Below are 21,657 nucleotides of genomic sequence, written 5' to 3' on the forward strand. Positions count from 1 at the left end.
CTGAAAAGAGTATAGAACAATATCATTTGAGATAAATAGAATTTTTGTGTGTGTGTGTGTGTGTGTTTTCAAACCAGCATACGCACATATTCTTGTACATCTATCTTTATGAGGACATTCATTGACACAATGCAATCTCTAGCCGCTTACCCTAACCTTACCCATCACAACTAAGTGCCTAACCCGAACCCTTACCCTAAACCTACCCTTAACCTAATTATAACCTGATCCCTAAAACCAAGTCTTGACCCTCAAACAGGCCTTTAAAGGGGTCTCAGAAAGTGAGGACTGGCCAAAATTTCCTCACTTTACTCTCTTTGTCCTCACTCCAATGGTCTAAAACTCAAACTGGTCCTCACAAAGATAGTTGTACAAGTACACACACACACACACACACACACACACACACACACACACACACACACACACTTGTTTTCTCTAGGGGTGGTTGTGTGTGTGTGTGTGTGTGTGTGTGTGTGTGTGTGTGTGTGTGTGTGTGTGTGTGCGTGCGTGCGTGTGTGTGTGTGTGTGTGTGTGTGTGATTACATTTTATGAAATTATTAAATATTCATTTGTGGGGAAAGTTGAGGTCCCACAGATAAAAGATAAATCACAAAGGAGAAAAGGGAAAATCACAAACTACTGGGAGACTGTTGTACAACCACAAAGTACAGAGGCTTTCATTTAGTCATTAATAAAATAAAATAAAACAGCTTCAAATAATAAATTATCAGAAGGAAAAAGGTTTTTGTTGGCATCCTTCATCCTCTTTGTCGAGGGGTTGAAGTTCCTTAAATGTGTGTTCCTTGTTCAACTAAAGTTATTTCTCTTTAAAAGCGGTTGTCAGTATAGAGCAAGTGTCAGCCTCAACATTAGAACATTTCCTCTAATTTTTTAAGGGCAGATGAAAGCTTACTAAAACTTTTACAGTAAAAGACAAAGCCAAGACAAATAGCAGAAGATATTCTTGGTTGGCTTCCACAGTCCTGTTTTTTTTTTTTATGAAGTTTTATTAACTAAGTTCGGGAGGAGCACGTTCAGATAATTAACACGAGTGGATAGCACTCAGCAATCAATGATAAGAGGGTATATATAGACTCAGCAGTCTTACCTCGATCCATTGACAGGTTGCAGCATCCCCCCACCACCCCTTCTCCACGCTTCTAGTTCTAAACACTTACATGCGGAGGGGAGTACTCTGGGTTCGGGCTGAATTCCGAGCTCGGAGCCCTCCCTCCGGACAGCACGCCAAATACGCATTAAATCTTACTCCCTCAAAATTATATGTAAGTGTGAACTCGTGAAATATATATATATAGCGCTTTTAACAATGTAGATTGTTCCAAAGCGGCTTTACAGAGATACAAGGATAGTTTAAAGTAACAGAGATTGTTTTAGCTTTATAGCAGTTCTTGAATAAAGTTATTTTCCAGCTAAAGTTAATTTGATTGATTCAGTTCCGTCGCAACGATCATTAGTTATTAACTTAGGGGCCGCTAACACGACACCGTTTTTACAGGAAACTACACAGACTTTAAATGCGAAACCTGTGAGAGCGCTGATGGCGTGCACATGCGTATTACGAGTTCAGTTATTGTTATATTTTTGTAAACTATTCAGGTTACAAGTTCTGGAAGCATATACCGTATATTATAAAAAAAATTATAATGAACTTTCCTTTGCACAAGCAAACATGAATATTAGACAGAGAATAACATCAAAAATTTAGTAACACATGAATAAAGATTTCCTGCTTACTCAGTTTCATTCTGATATTGTTGTGGCTGGTCTGAATAAATACTTCTGGATTGCAGCGATCGAGCAGAAAAGGCGTAAAGAAAGGGGTTCACGCAACTGTTGATAAAGAAAAGAGCCCTGGTAACATTGTGGCTGGCCTCTGATTTCCATGACGCTTCCATGTTATGTTGATCATACAGGGGATGCTGAATATGAGGAAGGCCACTACGATTCTGACGGCTAGTTTCGTCAGCCTGTGGCTGCTGAAGGAAGCTGACTGACTTATCCGTTGAAGTCGAAGGTATAAGCACAACAGGCTGAAGAGCGGCACAATATACTAGAGTCTCGACAAGTAAGACAGCTATTTTTTCTTGAGGATTCCTATAATCACAGTGTAGAAGCCCATCCTTCTTCCGCTCAACACTTTGGTCATAAAGAGCTTAAGAAGCCAAAGCTCCACTTGATATCCATATCCCAAAAATCAGCCCCATTTGACCCTTCCCTCCAAGCTTCGCCCATCACTGATACTCAGCATACAGCACTTGCAGGTACCTTTGCACACTCAACAAGGTGACAGAAAGCACACTACTGTAGAGGGTCCAGTATACTACATAGGAAAATAACTTACATAGACCTCTGCCAAAAACCCAGCCACTCAGAAGGGCATACTGTAGATCCACACAGGCAGAAAAATCAGACTCAGTAGATCCGAGACAGCCAGACTCAGCATCAGTTTTGGGGTGAAGCTGCCATCTAAATGTTGGGTGAGCATGACCATCACCACTAGATTACCTGGTACACCCAGCGCAAAGCACAATCCCAGAACAGTGCTGGACGTTAGCACATCCACTGAGGTATGGGCAAACAGAGAGCCATTCGAAATGTTCTGGTATTACATGTTCACCTGCCAATTGCTGGTGTGACTATAAAGTCTGACATTTGCCCATGCATTAGGTGAGGATATGGACTCAGGAAGTGAAATCGCCCAGGGAGCAATTGTGGGTTAGATGCCTTGCACCTCAGTCATTTGATGCCAGCATTGAGAATCAAACCCACAACCTTCGTGTTACCAGTCTGACTCTCTATCCATTACACCACAATTGAATGTGAGTAAACAAGCATTCAAATGTATGAAGAAAAAATAGTGCAGTTGTAATTGATTTACAAACTTTTTTTAAACTGTCAGTCAGTCATATAAGGGTGTGCATGAATGTGGTGTTTGTTGTGGTGTAATTAGCATTTATGTCTTCCTTCAGCATCTGTTAATGTTAATGCATTATAGTAATGTGTGTTTATAAGCTGATTTGCCACATCTCTTAAATATGCATCAGCTCTGTTCGCATTTTAGTAGTGGTTAATGCTGCATGCCTGACTGACCTCACGCACAGATGAGCACATTTCCCCTGGCAAGCAGTTAGTAGGCTATGTGCATGCACCCCCACACTCTCTGGAAATATCATTTCTACCAGAAAATGCAAGAAACTAGAGATGCACGACACATAAGGTCCATAGAGGCCATTTTTAGTGCTTAGTGTTGCTGGTTAATACAGAAAACTGGGGACTATCTATCTTTATGATAATACAGTATATATTTTTATATATATTTCAAAAATAATTATCGGGTTATCAATTATAATATGTGGCCATTTGTTAGTGTTTAAACTGTATATGTAAAATAACGTATAAGCTAGTAAATTTTTTATACATCATTATCGTTATGTTAACAGTATTATAATTATGCAGTATGTAGGTCCCCTTCAGTGGTGCTCGTGCATTTTCCGCTTTTGCTCTGTGTCACTGTTGTGTGAATATAATTTTTTATAACATACGTTTTCAAGAAATATTGTATAAATTTTCAGACATGAGTCAGCACGGGTTCAAGTCTCTTTAACGGCAGGAAATGTAGGTAGGGGGAGTGAATGAACCGTTCTCTTTTCCCGCCACAACTGAGTTGCACTTGAGCAAGGCACCTAACCCCCAATCGCTCCCTGGGCGCTGCAGCAAAAATGGCTGCCCACTGCTCTTTGGCTACACGTCACATCACTTTTTTTAAGAACTGCTCATTTTAACTGCTTGTTTTCATTTTTCGTTTCTGTTTTTCCAGTGACCCTCAACCTAATGTTAGCCTTATTCTTAAACGGCACACAGTTTTATAATTCCGGCGCTGTGGACAAAACATTAGGAAATTGAATTCTGAACCTCTGGATGGGTTCTGCTTTGAGGTCAGTGCACTGTTAAGATATATTTCCCCCCCCTTGTGTTTCCTATATTGTGCATGTAGTCTATACATCATGCTAATAGAACCGTCCAGAGGGATGATGCTGTGATCTGATAGTTCCCTATAGCACACAGAGAGCTGAAACCAAATGCAAGAGAGCACCGTTCATCACCTTCCCTATAGCAATACTGACTTATTTATCATCTCCGCTGATTTCATTCATACATGTGCGAAAGAGGAATTTTCTAAGGCGGCAACTAACCACTTCACTTTCGCTGATGCTGAAAATGACATGATTGCTGCAGAAATAACTGTAGTGGATATCATGTATGTTTTACAGTCAGTATGTTTTAATTAAATTGCATGCAGTATGCATGATGCATAGAGTTTTTAAACAGGTTCCATAAAACAGAAAAATAAATAATAGCTTAAAATAACTAATTAATTGATGTTTTGTTGGAAGGAAACCAGCTCAAGTTTCATGAATGAAATGCTGTATATATGTGGTACTTAGTGAGTTGTTTTTCACCCACATTATTGCGGTTTGTTTTAGTGTGTGTGTGTGTGTGTGTGTGTGTGTGTGCGTGTGTGTGTGTGTGTGTGTTTAAGTGATTAAGTGATTAATAATACAGATTTAATCCACAATTGAGGGATTGGTGCATAAAATGTGTGTATGATGCCAGTGATTGGTAGGTATACATTTTTATTTTATAAATTGTATTATTTACCAGTTACCAGCTAGCCAAAAACATTAGGAAACAACCTGAAGCCCAACATTTCTGAAAATATGAAAATATATTACTGAATATTTGAATATCTTATTTTGACATATTTTTGAAAACAAAAGCAGTCTAATGAAAGTTCGCCAATGTTAGACTTCATTAAAAAAAACATTGCATATGGTTTTAAATTGAGATCGGTGATGCTAGTGCAAAAACTCCACTTGACTTTAACTTGCAGGCTATTGGTCTTGCTTAACAACCTCCAGAAAGGCAAGCGGGCATGTTCCGATTACTCATGTGGTTTGTTGGGACAGAGTAATGAGATTTTGTTTTGGAAATGAGACAATTTCAAATTGAGGCCTTTGTTTCAGCAAACATTACATTCAATGCAGCAGGACGCAACAAAACACACACAGCATGAAAGAGGCACAGCAAACAAGCAGAATAAATTGGTGCCTAAGAGAGATGAGGTGTGGTTAGATTTCTCTGCAATAATGCAAAATTAATTTTCACTGTGCCAGAGATGTCTCTGGTTCACAGTTTGCTGAATTGATATGGGTAGAATTCAGAAATAACTTAGTTATAATATGAGACCTGTTCCTAAATCAGATTATGGTGCACACTTGTCTAATTTCATCAACAGAATGGAGTGTGACTTTTACCATGACCTTCAAGGGCAGAGCATATACACTGCAGGAGACTTTCAGATGCAATATATCTTGGCATGTCAACTTAAACACTTTCTTATTGAGCAAAAACAATTGATTGATATGCACGTCAATAACCATTTGAAGGGTGATCTGTTTGTTGGCATGACCATAATGATTGCTCTCAAGTGATTGGCCGGTGAGAAGCACGAGGCAGGGTAAGGCAGAGGACGAGTGGAACATATATAAAGACATGTGATGGAAAGTGGACAGACAAGAAGTAAACAGATGGACATGGAATGGAAAGAGGTGAAGGGAGACTGATGAGACAGGTGGAAAATGAATGAGGAGAGAATGGGCAGCAAATAATGAGTAGCCTTATTGGATTGGTGGTACAGTTAATTGCTGTGATATCATTTTGAGTGACAGGTTGTAAGCACGTCATCAGAGAAGAGTTGTCGTTGCGAGACTCTGGGGAAGTTATTTTAATTAAAGATTACAAGGGAACCCAAATTAAGAAAAATAATAATTAGGTGTACAGATAAATCATTTATAATAAACACCCCAATATTACATTTTTTAAAAATCCATTTTGTTTTCATTGCCGACTTTAAACATTCAGAATAATTTTTTCCTATTTGGTCTACTAGCTCTTACTAGTATGTTTTAACACACCGAGTGTATGCTTGACATTTACTAAGAACTTGCATTTAGGTAGAAAGAACATTAATCTCAATGAGGTTGACAGCACTAAACTGAACTCTAAACACTACTCTAAAAACTACAACATTTATTAGTTACATATAGAACAACTATTTACACTGCATATATGTTTCCTTTTTTGCCTATGTATATTAAATGGCCATAGTCACTTTACTGTTGGTGTAGAAAAGAAAAAAAAGAAAAAAGATTGACTTCAGACAAACAGCCTTATCAAGTACAATCAGAGAGTGCTTGAGGGATGTGCCTCATCACAGTCCTAGTATCCACCACAGTTTGCAAATCAAATCATCTAGAACATTTTTCAATCAACAGTAAACAAGAACCTCATTTTATCTCCCCAAGATCATGTTAAAAATATCCTCACTCCAGTTTTCACACTCTTTCAGTCGTGACGTGACACGCTTGATCTCATCAGTTTCCTCTGAGTCATCAAACAGAAATCCCATGGTAGCTGATTGACCTAAATATCTCCAGGAGACTGGCAGAATAACAGGTGAGGGAGGAAAAAAGCCATATGAATGAGATTAAAGCTAGCCGGCAGGGTCTCGGACCATACGGCCATCTTGGCTGTTTCATTTGGCCTGTGGACCAGGTGGTTATGAGAAGGCAGAGCTGAAATTGAAACGTCTTGTGCACTCAACAAAATTGTGTTTAGAAGTTTTTCTAAAGGAGCAAATATATACATGTTAGAGTATAACCAATACCAGTATACCATGAAGCCGGTTTAGGTGGCTAGTCAGGTATGTTTCAGTTTAGTTTGCGCCAACCCTGGGTTTTAGGCACCATGAAAGTGGTTTGGCTTTTAGCAGTGTTCATCGCCATTGTAACTTACGCTCCACAGCTAACCTGGTCCGGGGCAGGTTATGTTCCAGGTAAGAGGTTGCAAACCCAAACTTAGACCAATCAGCTGTGAGCAAAGTGATGCATCTGATGCGATAAAGTCACTCCACCTGTTTCTACTCCAAATTAAAGGTCACTTTTTTATAGACAAAATTGTCTGGCTTTTAGTAGCCTGATGCTTATATAATAACTTTTAGAATAATAATTTCGCATGATATAGATATTTATGTAATTATTATACCCTTAAGTGATCACACATGTACAAGTTAAAAATAAGTTTAACTTTTAAAAAACTTTTCAAAGCAAAACCGCTTTCTGTATGAACCAGCCTGTAGAACATTGCTCTGTAGGTTTAAATCCAAGCAGACTCAAATTGTTAAAGCTTGCTTCTACGCATGCGCAAGTAAATGTCTGGTCTGAATAGAACACATGAATATGAGTATAACTAGTATATGACATTAAAATATACAAGACAAAGAATAAATGGATCAATACAAGAATAATATTTGAAAGGATTTATCATAGAAATAATCATAAAATACACATTTCTACAGCACGTTGAACAAGATTTCATCTTTAACATGAATGAATAATTTGTACTTTTATACTTTAGGTTGCATTTGTTTGGTTCTTTGTCCAATCTCAAACAGTTTGTTTTTATTTTTAAATATATAAAAACTAAATATAAATGTGTTCACAAAATGAAGACTAATTTAAGAATGCAAAACAATAATAACCTTGGCTGTTACTCCACTAGCAACCCAGCAAGCTATAGCCATCATTTCACAGTCTCAGTTAACCATTGACCTGATTATGAGTAACCCACTTCTAGCCAAAATAACCTTGAATTTGGTTACATGTCGTTTTTGCCATTGTATGATATTCCAACACTATCTCACAACCAATTCGTATGAATTCGTACGAATGATAAAAAGTTGGCTAATTCGTACGAATTCGTACGACCTCACTCACGAATTTGTACGATTTGTCTAAACCCACGTGATGGGTAGGTTTAGGGGCGGGGTTAGGGGTAGGTCATTCGTATGAATTCATACGAATTGGACAATTCGTAAAATATGTACGATTTTGCAAAAATCTTACTAATTCGTACGACCTCACGTAAGCTGTAATGAAAGATCCACTAAATTTCAACATAAGCAGTAAACTAACCAATCAGTGCGTTACAGGTAACAGTACTTGACCAAGACACATGGCAAACATGAGGGCTTAAATACACAGACTTGACAAGACGAGGGACACCTGTTTACAATCAAGACAATAATGATGATGAGGGGAGCATATGGCAGGATCACATGACTTACAAAGGAAATGAAACATGAACATTGCACAAAACAAAAACTACCCATGACATAAGCAAAGTCAACAGGGATTACAAGGTGTTTGGTTTCATTTCTTTGACATGTTCTATGCGTAGCCTGTGTCTATTCTTGGGCTACGGTTAGACGTCTATTAAATTTTCAGCACAAATTTGACCTTGTTTTAGCCTAGACATCAGGGCTGTGTGTGGAAGTATTTTAAACTTCAGTATTCATAATTAAAATCTGCTCCACACACAAAGCTACTGAATGGCTAAAAGATTTGGATTATTAGGCTACACAATTAGTAGCACAATTAATGTTCACTGAAATTAAAAGTTATGTAATGTAATGTCTAATAAATAAGTCATATGAACCACATTTAAAGAATTTTGATGGTGCTTTTGTGTCTTTTTTGAAAACTTCATCCATTCATTCATTCAACTTTAGTGTTTCTTGAAAGAATGTGGATGAGAAAATTCTGACAGAATTTTGAGTTTTGAGTTCCTTTCTTTTTAGAGGACAAGCAGACCATCTGCATGTGGTGAAAACTGTGAGAAAGGACCACACAGATTCTCGAACTCCGTCACCTTTACATCCCCCACATATTCATCACAGTTCACACACAGACATGTTGTTAGGATCACGTGCCTCAGAAATGCTGATGAGAAACAACCAGGCCACTGAGAGGTGTTTTCACAACTCCCACTTATCTCAGGGTCGTCGCCCTCACAGAAGTGGGCCGTGTCTTAACTTGTACAGTAGTCACATCTCAGTACGGAAAGAACCATGTGATCTTTTTGAATTCCCAATTCGAGAGATGTGCATTAGTGATGGTAGTTTCAAAATACATTCTCATTCTCCATGATGCTTATTCATCAGAGGACCTTGAATAGAGTCTTTAGACATTATCTGTCATCATGTTTAAAATAGTAAAAGCAAGCTGGGCTCTTTGAAATGTATCAGCGGTGAATCCAATTTTGTGTTCTATAGTTCTTTTGAAACAGTCACCCTCGGGCCAAACCTCCAGCGTTGACTCATCGTCTGAGAGGAAGCTGCTGTTTTATCATTGGTAACAGCCCTGTTAGCTCAGGTCTAGGCACACGTAGGTGACGTGTGGATTTTCACATTTCGGAGCTGTTTTTAGAGGTCTAGGTAATTGGTGACGCACAGCAGAAGATTAATCCCTCTCTGCCCACCTTCGCACCAAAACATCAGTGCATATAAATAGCAAGCTTGTGCTATTATTACCTGCGACCTCTTCCCAGAGCTGGAAATGTGGATTGATCCAGCTGCCCCCCCCCTGAGAAGCAATAGGAGGGCTGCAAGAGGTCAGACCACTCTTTTTAATTGCATACTGCTCATTAGATGGGATACTGATGTAAGTGATCAGTTTAAACGGAATGTAGATCTTATTTGTTGTCATAGAAGTTTTACATTTCTGCATTATTGTACATATATTTGCATAACTGTTGGGTTATCAAGAAATATTTAGCATTAAGAATGGATTTTTGAATGTCCTTTAAAGAAGTCTCCTGCACACCAAGGCTGCATTTATTTGATCAAAAAATGTCATTTAAAATGTAAAATAACTTTTCTATGAAAATGTAATTTATTCCTGTGATGGCAAAGCTGAATTTTCAGCATCATTACTCCGGTCTTCAGTCACATGATCCTTCAGAAATCATTATAATAAACGGATTTGCTGCTCAAGAAACATTTCTTTTTATCAATGCTAATATTTTGGTGGGAACTATGATACATTTGTCTTTTACATTTTTGATGAATAGAAAGTCCAAAAGAGCAGTATTTATTTGAAACAGAAACCTTTTGTGACTTTACTGTCACTTTTGATCAGTTTAATGTATGTAATGTCCTTGTTGTAAAAATTATTAATTTTAAAACAAATTCTTACTGACCCAAACTTTTGATATTGTGTCACTAAAACAAGTTAGTTTTATTTAGAAAGAAGTGAACCTTCTTATTATCTTGCGTTTATGGATCATTTGTGTCATAAGCTAAACATATATTTTGAGAGCTATAGATAAATAGAAGATTAACATAATTAACAGAACTTTCAAACAGTACTCATGCAAAAATGAAAATGGTAGAACATCAATTACAAAGAGCTATTTATCTTTATATGAACTGCAGTAGCCTACATTATGATGTTCTGAACCTTTCTAAACAAGTGTAATAATAATATCATACAGTATCATATCTGAAAGTTATTACTCAGAATTTAAATTATTGATCTGTGATTAATACACTATGATTCGCTCTCTGCTTCCTTCGAGGCTTCACCCACAGTAACCTTGGTTGGTTTATGTACACAATTCCACAGTTCCAATCCACATTTCATACCAAACCCAAATGGCTACTGTGTTTCAAAGTCAGATGTTCTGTGCTGAATTTCTTTCACAAATGTGATCAGTTAAATTCTAAATATAATTATTCAATTTATCTTTTTCATTCCTGGCATCTATTCATACACCCAAATAAACAAGTTTCTTAAACATATATATATATAGATACAGTGGTGACAGAAAGAAATGCATGAGCACATATGACGGCCTTACATAAACATATCACCAGAATGATTGACACTTAGGAGGACCAATAGTCTTGATGATCCACCCGGAAAAAGAAAATCCTCCGCTATACCTTTAAGTTTTGAAGTGCTAGAAAATATAGGCCTATGTGATGTACTTGAAAGCATTTTACTATTCCTGCCAAACTTCCATGGTGACAGTTAGCCTAGTGTTTTACATTAAATCCATCCTGAATGTTTCTGATTTGTGGACTTAATCATGGCACAATGTTTCTCCTGGTTTCCACGGCAGCGCTGTTTGATCTAATAGAGATCTACGGGTAATAACGGAGAAATTTGAATGCTTCTCACTAGATCTCGCAGCAGCGATGCTATTATTTCTGTGGCGAATTCAAATGCTTCTTTACTGTATCTCTGTGTAGTAACAGTGTCGCTTGATCAAGATCGGCTCGCGCTGCACTGACATTGGTCCAAACTGATAAATGGTCAGTGAAGCAGAAGCACAAATGATTAGTGCATGATTGAGTTTGCCATTTGATGTTGGGCAGCGTTGTTGTGTTCGCGCCAGCGCGACTGCTATCTAAATTTTGGTCGGCAGGAAAAATGGTCCAACGTATCGTTCGGTTTGTAATGTGTATTGCGTACCGAACCGAAAGTCTCGTACCGAACGGTTCAATACGAATACGTGTATTGTTACACCCTATATATATATATATATATATATATATATATATATATATATATATATATATATAAATTATACACTGTACAAATGTTTTGGGTCAGTATGGTTTAAAAAAAAAGAAATTAATACTTTTATTCAGCAAAGATGCACTAAGATATGATTTAAAAACATTTAATCAAACAGTAAACAAACAGTAAAAACATTTACAATGTTACAAAGGTTCTTTTAAACATGTTTTTGAAAAAAAACATGATTAAGCAGCATATTATTATGATTTCTGAAGGATCATGTGACACTGAAGACTGGAATAATGCATGCTGGAAAATCAGTTTTGTCATTACATTAATGCAATAGCTACATTTTAAAATATAGTAAAATAGAAACTGTTATTTTAAATTGCAATGATATTTTACAATATTACTGTTTTACTGTGTTTTTGCTCAAATAAATGCAGCAACATTTCATCGCTCTCTTCATCTAGATTCTGAGACTTTATGTAACTTCAATTCTAGACACAACCAACCAGGTCAGAATTGTTTGGCAGAATTGTTACTGTCAGAGCTCAGTTGGAGGACAAGCTGCATTTCCCTTGGAGGAAAAGGGGAGGATGGGGAAAGATCCATAAGGAAAACTCAATTTAGCTCCTCATTTTTACTTTTCTCCACCCTCTGTGCCACCTGTACGTCAGAAGGGGGCCCAGTGCTGGGTAAACACGTCAGGCACAGCTGTCATTTACCCAAGCCTGTCTGCTGTGATCCCTCCATGGGCCACTTTAATTACTCGTCACCTCCTCCTCTGTCCCTGTGCTGCCTTTTCCTCATGATATGGGTCACACAGTAGGTGCAGGTGCTGGTAATTACTCATCCAGAATCCTTCAGTGTGTCCAACAGCATGTCTTGGCCCTTTTTTCATCTAGAGCAGGGCCTGTCAGGACCCAGATCACCTGCTTGTTTAACAAGGCTGAAATATCCTTCACATTATAAGCTAGAACTTTTATTGGATTTATGTAAATGATGAAGTACAAACCAAGAACATAAGAGTGAGACATTTACATCCACATTTGAATAAATAGCACTTCCCTTGAATAAATTGCACTTCCTTAGAATGGCTAGAGATTTTCAAATAGGAGATTTCAAAACAAGGAGTACAGTAAGATATACATAATTTCTGGGGGATAATTTTAGCAGATGGATAATGAATTTACAGCAACAACAACAACAACAACAAAAACATACAAAAAACGTTCGGGTCTATATGTATATTTGAACATATATTGACCATTGAACATTGTAAACAAAACTTTTATTCAGTTTCTAAAACAGTTACACCCACAATGTAAAAGAAGTTGCTCCTGGTATAAATTAAGAATAACAAAAATTGTGTTCTCGCTGGTAAAAGATTACATGAGATTACAATTATTTTATCAGCCATAGTTTTATGTTTATTCAAGTACTCTGATGGTGAGCAGAAAAAAATACAATGCTTAACTCAATAGATTGCATATTTCTCAGATGTTATTTTACTCATATTTATATGAGTAAAATTTATAGCTACTCATTTTTCACAATATAAGTAGGACTTTACTTGAAAATATATATCTGCCTTGAAAGGGGTCCTTCGCAAGGGGATCATCATATTTGGGGGTCCTAAGCATCATAAATTATCTGTTCTAAACAAATCTGGTTGAAAATGTTTTACATAGAGGCAGCATATTAATGCAAACTAGTTGATCACACTGTTTTGTGTTTCCTAAATACATATTCAAGGCAACCGAGGAGCCTGGAAAAAGTAATCTTATTAATTACACCCTGTGATTTCTGCTACTAAATAAAATGTATTGCTCATGGACTCGTTGAAAGCAAGAACACCCTTATTTAATGATAAAGATGTAATACACAACAAATCAAAAGGAAAGCATAATTGCATAAAACAGTCTCTCTCTCTCTCTCTTTTTTTTTTTTTTTTTTTTTTTTTTAATACATCATGATACTAGTCTAGTTTGCAATGCCAGAAAATGAACTTTGTAATGAATTTACCTTGGTCATGCCAAAAATCAATAAATTTCAATTTCCTTTTTTTCTGAATCACTTGTTCCATTGATCCTGCATGGGCAATGCATGCCGTCTTTATGCGAGGACCTCAGGAGACCAATTGACCCTGATGCAGGCGTATGGCATTCAGCAGAGGCTGGAGATGATCCAATTTTATCTGGGCACTGACCGAATTACCTGCTCATGCTTGTATTATTTAAAAAAAAAGTAGAGGATGCGGAAGGAATAGCTTATGACTGATCAGATACTGAAGAGGCACCATGAAATGCCCGTGGCTGTATGCAATTAACTAAGTTAATATTTTTGTGTCCCATTTATTCTTTTTTATACAAGTGCACTTCAGTTCGTATTGGTCTGAGAGCCAAAATGGCATGCCTCTTTTTCCACATTCCCAAGCATTTAAGCATTTCCTCCTCATTTGGGTAAATCGTCACATCTGTCATTGATCTGGTTCATGTCGCGCTTGTGGAATATATTGATGTGTATCATGACCTGGTTTTCTCTAAGTGTACCTACTTGAGGGTGAACTATATCACCCTGAAGGATTTCAGTCATGTTGCATGCACTCAATTCACAGCCAAAGACTGTGTTCAGTTGACTAGACCCATCTTTTGCTGGAATTGTGCCAAATTGAAGCCCCTTCACAATTCTATTTAACCAGTTTAAATTAAGCAAACTTAAAAATGTCAAACTGTTTTTTCTTTTTCTTAATTTGGAAATGACCCCCAGTTTCTTTCTTTTCCCGCTCTGGTGTTTTTTCTCCAATCATTTTTATGTCAGTGTCTTTTTCTTGGATTGGTGGACATCAAGTAGCTCCATGCCAAAATGCATCTTGGAAAAGAAAGCTGACCCTCCTGACTACAGGACTGAAATATGTCATTGTATAATAGGTGGAAGGAGATGGAAAGACATATGCACTTACAAGTCTTACATCCCAGTGGTGATGTGAAATTAAAATCTCAACAGACAATTACATGTGAATACAGACCATCTCCTTTGAGTGGAAAATGGAGGAAAACTTGGCATCATACTTTAAATGACTGAGGATCCTAATAGCACTTTTAAGTCCTTACCAACATGTTACGAACTTTTAGAGTCTAGGGAATGTACCGTAACATTTACATATTAACGTACTGCTGGATATGAAATGGGGTGGAAGAACATGACAGACAATCTTGGAAAGAGAAAAATACTGGACGTTTATTCACAAAAAGCCGAAGCCACTAGATCCAGTAGAATGACAATAATAATAATGTGTACTATGTACAATGTGATAATATAAACAAACAAACAATAAATGGGAAAAGAACAAAAGCGGCGCCAAAGAAAAGAACAAAATATAACAAAACAATCCTTAATCTAGACCTAATCTAACCAAAGCAAAATGTAGAAAATAAACCGAAATCTTCAGTGCATCCGGCACTTTAACTAAACTATCTAGCAAAACAAAAGATACATTAAGTGGCGCTCACTTCTTACCTAGTGTGTCTAGACAATCATCTGCTACGTGTGCAGTGTATATCGCGATATACTGACCTGTGTTCTCTTCCCGCTATATCAGCTGTTAACCAAGGTCTCATAGCAAACGAAAAGGTAGACAACACATCACAAAAAAAACAAAGCACATAGCACACAACTCAATTCGCGGGCAGGGACAAAAACTCGATTCCCTACAGAAAACTCATTGCGCTACAAAGAGCTCAGTTCGCTATAGAAAACTCATTCCGCTACAGAGAGCTCAGTCCACTAAAGAAAACTCATCCCGCTACAAAGAGCTCAGTTCGCGATCGAAAGAGAAAGCATGAATGAACACGCCATCCTTTTGAACCAACTGGACGGCCTCCGATTGGCTCCCAAGCGCCGCCTTAATGATGACTGACGTCCGACTCGGCCAATCACAGGACCCTGCGAGCAGAGAGAGTGGCTAGAGACAGAGAAAAGATAATGAGCACAACAGCCAACACGTGTGAAGTACACTAACATGCACAGATCAATGAAAACAAAACACAAAACACACGTGGAACGTAACACTTTCCCCCTTAAGAACCAACTATATGGGATAGATCAAACATATAGTTGTTCAAACAGTTATCAAATGCCGCAATAAGCAACTCTAGATAGTGCGTCAGCTATCACATTTTCGACGCCTTTCTTATGTTTAATCACCAGATTATAACCCTGTACAATCAGAGACCAACGCATCAAACGTTGATTCTGATTATGCATACGTGATAGAAAAACCAGAGGGTTGTGATCGGTAAACACAGTGACTGGAATATTACTTGAGCCAAGATACACATCAAAGTACTGGAGAGCCATCAGAAGTGCTAACGCTTCCTTCTCGATCGTCGAGTAGTTTAACTGATGTTTATTAAACTTACGCGAGAAGTAACAGGTAGGATGATCGATACCATCTTTACCTTCCTGAATTAGCACAGCTCCAGCACCAACGGCACTCGCGTCCACATCGAGTTTAAAAGCAGAATCACAGTCTGGTGCGGCTAAAACAGGGGCGTTGCACAGAAGAACTTTGATCGAGTTAAAAGCATGCTGACATTCATCAGACCATAAAAACGTTCGGGATGGACTAAGAAGTGAAGTCAGCGGATGCGCAACCGTCGAAAAGTTTTTACAGAAGCCACGATAGTAGCCAGCCATCCCTAAAAATCGACGGAGTTCACGTCGGGTAGTTGGAGCAGGGAACTCAGCTATGGCGGTAACTTTTGCTTCTACAGGGCGCACTTGACCTTGCCCAACTTCCTTCCCAAGATACGTGATAGTGGCCTGACCAAATTCACATTTAGCTACATTTAAGGTCAGCGACGCTTTCTCAAGACGCTCAAAAACAGTACGCAAAGAAGACACATGTTCTGACCAGTCCGTAGAATAAACTACTAGATCGTCCAAATATGCGTTGCACTTAGGTACTCCAGCCAACACAATGTTAATAAGTCGCTGAAAAGTGGCCGGTGCGTTACGCATGCCGAAAGCCATCACGGAGTACTGGAGGAAATTGTCAGGTGTTACAAATGCCGAAATGTCAGAAGCACGAGCCGTAAGAGGAACTTGCCAGTAACCTTTTAACAAATCTAATTTACTGACATAACGAGCTGAACCGAGGTTGTCGACGCAATCTTCCATGCGCGGTAAAGGGAAACAGTCGGGTACGGTTACTGAATTTACTTTCCGGTAGTCAGTGCAAAATCGCGCAGTGCCATCGCTCTTCGGCACTAACAAACACGGAGAGCTCCAAGGACTACAACTGAACTGAGCAAGTCCATGCTTCAACAAATACTCAACCTCATTCCGCATAATTTCTCTTTTCGCTGCGTTCACGCGGTATGCATGCTGTTTGATCGGAACAGCATCACCCACGTTAATGTCGTGCTCTAGAACTGTAGTGCGAGAAGGTACATCATTAAACAGAGCAGGGAAATCATTAATCAACTGCATAATATCACATCCTTGTTGTTCAGGTAAATGCGATACATGAGATGCAAAGTCAGTCAATACCTCAGAATTCGTAAGTCGGGCACACTGTTGATGAGTATGGCGCAAAATCACTCCATCATCCTCCGGATCACCAACTTCGACAGCAGCACAAGCGATCAGCACAGGAGATGCCACAGGAACGGCAGTTTCGTCTGCAGCTGAAACATCACTCTGGACAGCTTCTCTGTTGTGGAAAGTCTTTAACATGTTCACATGACACACACGAGTCTTTCGTTTCCTATCAGGAGTCCCAATTACGTAATCTGTATTACTAAGTTTTCTCACCACCTCATATGGTCCAGAAAACCGTGCTGATAAGGCAGACCCTACCATAGGCAGCAACACCAACACCGAATCGCCCTCGTTAAAGGAACGCTGTACAGATTTACGATCATAATGACTCTTCATTTTTTCCTGTGCAACTTCAAGTGACTCTCTCGCCACTGAACAAGCTTTATGCAAGCGTTCACGGAACTTACTCACATAATCTAACACATGCACTTTCGGGCTAGACTCAAACAACAACAGGTTCTCCTTAAACATTTTCAAGGGTCCTCTGACAGTGTGTCCGAATACTAATTCAGCAGGGCTGAAACCAAGACTTTCCTGAACTGCTTCTCGGATCGCAAACAAAAGTAACGGTACACCCTCATCCCACTCTTTACCCGTATCCATACAATACTTTCTGAGCATTGCCTTCAGCGTTTGGTGGAAACGCTCGAGCGCCCCCTGGCTTTCAGCGTGATAGGCACTTGCAACCCTATGAGATATACTTAAACTGGACAACACCTGCGTAAAGACTTTCGAAAGAAAATTAGTGCCTTGATCTGACTGCACAACTTTGGGTAAACCAAACGTAGAAAAGAATTTCACCAAAGCTCTAGTCAGGACAGGCGCTGTAATCCTTCTCAAAGGTATTGCCTCAGGAAATCGGGTCGCCGTGCACATTATTGTCAAAAGGAATTGATTACCAGATTTAGATTTAGGCAAAGGACCGACACAATCAACAATAACGTGTTCAAACGGTTCTCCCATCACTGGAATAGGAACAAGTGGAGCACACGGAATAACTTGATTCGGTTTGCCAGTGATCTGACAGGTGCGGCAGGTGCGACAAAATTGTGTGACATCTTTTTTTAATCTAGGCCAAAAGAAATGCCTCAGGATGCGGTGATAAGTCTTCTTTATTCCTAAATGTCCTGACAAGTCGTGATCATGAGCTAAAGATAGAACTTTCTGTCGGTAACAGGAAGGAATCACAATCTGATACACGCTACTCCATTCAGAGACATCTGCAATATCAGGGCACCACTTACGCATCAGTAAATCGTTCTCAACAAAATAAGCAGTTTTTCTCTCTTGAACTTTGTCTAGAGAAACAACAGCAGCAAAGCACTTCCGAAGACTTTCATCCTCTTTTTGAGCAGCAATAACTCCCTCGCGCGTCACACGTAACTTTACATTCAGAGTATTCAAAACAGGCAAATTTTCAACAGTTTCACTCTCATCACAAGGTAACATGTCATTAATAAAAACAGGTGCTATAAAAGATGTAGCCAAATCCTCAGCATCCATCTTACGAAACCGAGCTCGCGTAACTGCACAGACTGGAAAAGTTTCAGGATAAGACCTCAACAGCTCATCAGGCTGATCCGACAGAACTGGTCTATCAAACACTTCCAGCAAAGGCATGACTTTCCCACCAGCTAAGTCATTGCCAAGGATGAATTGTACTCCACTAACAGGCAAACTCTCACGAACGGCCACCTTCACGAAACCTGTACACAATTCTGACTCTAAATGAATCCGGTGCAACGGAACCTGGACAAGACCCATCTCGATGCCCTGTACTAGCACGTTACTGCCGCAATAGGTTTGATCAGAAAACGACAGTACATCTGCACTAATAAAAGACTGCATTGCCCCAGTATCCCGCAGCATTTTTACGCATAGCTGCTCCTCAGAATTTCCCGTAACGGAAATTAATCCTTCCAGCAGAAAAGGTGCATAGCTAGGATCAGGCTTATCACTACGCTCGATTTTAACAGGACCAACCAGTTTAACAAAACCAGCGCTCTTAGGTACAGAATTTGACTGTTTTCGTTTCAACACAACACAATCAGCAATTAAATGACCAGGTTTGTGACAATAAAAACATTCTCGATCCTCTTTCGACTTAAAAGTAACTGGTTTCGGTCGTGATGAACTACTCAAATTCACTTGAAAAGGCACAGCTTTCTCAGAACGTGCAGGGGTAAACACATTTTTATGCGTCAGTGTAAATTCATCTGCAAGGACAGAAGCTTGAGATAAAGACGTCACTTTTTGCTCATTTAAGTAAACGACAACACGCTCAGATAAACAATTCTTAAATTCCTCCAAAAGAATTAATTCTCGCATGTCTTTAGAATCATTTACCTTACTCGATGTGCACCACTTATCAAATAAAATGCCTTTCTCCCTCGCAAATTCAACGAATGTCTGACTGGAATTTTTCCTATGGCTTCTAAAACGTTGCCTGTAAGCTTCGGGTACCAGCTCATAAGCGCGCAAGATTGCAGCTTTTACTGCTTCATAATTCACGCTATCCTCTAAAGACAATGTAGCGCAAACATCTTGAGCTTTGCCAGTTAACTTGCACTGTAACAGCAACGACCAGACCTCTTTAGGCCACTGAAGTGTAGACGCAATTCGCTCAAATACATTAAAATATGAATCAACCTCTGTTTCTCGAAACTGCGGCACAAGAGAAATATGTCTACTGACCTCAAAGGTGGTCCCCCCCAAGCCAGCATCAGCGGGCTGTAAGGGTTGCGTAACTGGAACAGGTGTCACCTTGCCTGCACTCAACTCAAGTTCACGCAGCTTCACCTGCGTCTCCGCCTCGATTTCGAGTCTACGGACTTCAAGTCGGAATTCCATCTCAGCCCGACGGTCCTCTGCCCGTTCGCGGGTCTCCATTTGGAGTCGCGCTAAGCGGACTTTAAGCCGCGCATCACCTCCTCCAGACTCAACCGAGCCCGGAGTAAAAGGCTCAAAGGGCGGCAGAACGGCCTTGGTCTCGGAACCCTCCACCTCAGCCATTCCACCTCGCTCCTCCTCACCAGGGCGACCATCAGTACCAAAGGAACCTTGCCCGACTACTATAGGCAGCTCTAGAACACCCAATTCCACCAACCTTTGGGATACAGTAAACTTAATCTCTTCTTTGAGCCGCTGCCTCGAAACAGCGATCCGGAAGTGAGCAGCGATACACAGCAAATCGTCTTTCCTACACCTATCAAGTTGCTCCACCGTAGGTGCACTAACAAAGGTATCTAAGTCAAAATCAGCCATACTTACTCCTGTCAGAATCACTAACCATATAATCAACCAGCCCATCCACTAATCACTGCCTCGCGAACACAAGAACTCTACAAACAAAACACTGAACATGCGTTCCACCATCCACACCAGCAGTAATTAATATCTCGGGAAAAATATAAATATGATAAGTATTATCCCGGACGAGCCCCCATTTAATGTTACGAACTTTTAGAGTCTAGGGAATGTACCGTAACATTTACATATTAACGTACTGCTGGATATGAAATGGGGTGGAAGAACATGACAGACAATCTTGGAAAGAGAAAAAATACTGGACGTTTATTCACAAAAAGCCGAAGCCACTAGATCCAGTAGAATGACAATAATAATAATAATGTGTACTATGTACAATGTGATAATATAAACAAACAAACAATAAATGGGAAAAGAACAAAAGCGGCGCCAAAGAAAAGAACAAAATATAACAAAACAATCCTTAATCTAGACCTAATCTAACCAAAGCAAAATGTAGAAAATAAACCGAAATCTTCAGTGCATCCGGCACTTTAACTAAACTATCTAGCAAAACAAAAGATACATTAAGTGGCGCTCACTTCTTACCTAGTGTGTCTAGACAATCATCTGCTACGTGTGCAGTGTATATCGCGATATAGGCCTACTGACCTGTGTTCTCTTCCCGCTATATCAGCTGTTAACCAAGGTCTCATAGCAAACGAAAAGGTAGACAACACATCACAAAAAAAACAAAGCACATAGCACACAACTCAATTCGCGGGCAGGGACAAAAACTCGATTCCCTACAGAAAACTCATTGCGCTACAAAGAGCTCAGTTCGCTATAGAAAACTCATTCCGCTACAGAGAGCTCAGTCCACTAAAGAAAACTCATCCCGCTACAAAGAGCTCAGTTCGCGATCGAAAGAGAAAGCATGAATGAACACGCCATCCTTTTGAACCAACTGGACGGCCTCCGATTGGCTCCCAAGCGCCGCCTTAATGATGACTGACGTCCGACTCGGCCAATCACAGGACCCTGCGAGCAGAGAGAGTGGCTAGAGACAGAGAAAAGATAATGAGCACAACAGCCAACACGTGTGAAGTACACTAACATGCACAGATCAATGAAAACAAAACACAAAACACACGTGGAACGTAACACAACACAACAAACTCACACAAAGGCATACTTCTCGTTGCTAGGGGATGCATGACCAATGAAAAAAAAGTGCTCTAAAATAACGTTTAATATCTTCCTACTGGATAGAATCATACGCTGTGTCCCAAATTGCTTAATTTGCGGAAAACAGGAGGCTATACCATTGGATGTCATTGGATGGCCTACTACTTCT

The 21,657-nt window shown here is 39.3% G+C and overlaps 1 protein-coding gene and 1 pseudogene across 2 annotated transcripts in view; both read right to left on the bottom strand.

The window, feature by feature from the left end:
• tacr1a (tachykinin receptor 1a) overlaps positions 1-21,657 on the bottom strand; it is a gene marked incomplete at its 3' end in the record, with an annotated part of 305,040 nt that overhangs the window by 73,039 nt on the left and 210,344 nt on the right. The window lies entirely within an intron of this gene.
• On the bottom strand, positions 1,755-20,318 carry LOC311293758 (chemerin-like receptor 2; annotated as a pseudogene). The gene is made up of 2 exons: positions 19,818-20,318; positions 1,755-2,623 (listed from the first exon to the last, which is right to left on the bottom strand). The product of its transcript is annotated as a chemerin-like receptor 2 (transcript).

The sequence above is a fragment of the Rutilus rutilus genome (genome assembly GCF_951802725.1).
Source record: "Rutilus rutilus genome assembly, chromosome: 7".
Lineage (NCBI taxonomy): Eukaryota > Metazoa > Chordata > Actinopteri > Cypriniformes > Leuciscidae > Rutilus > Rutilus rutilus.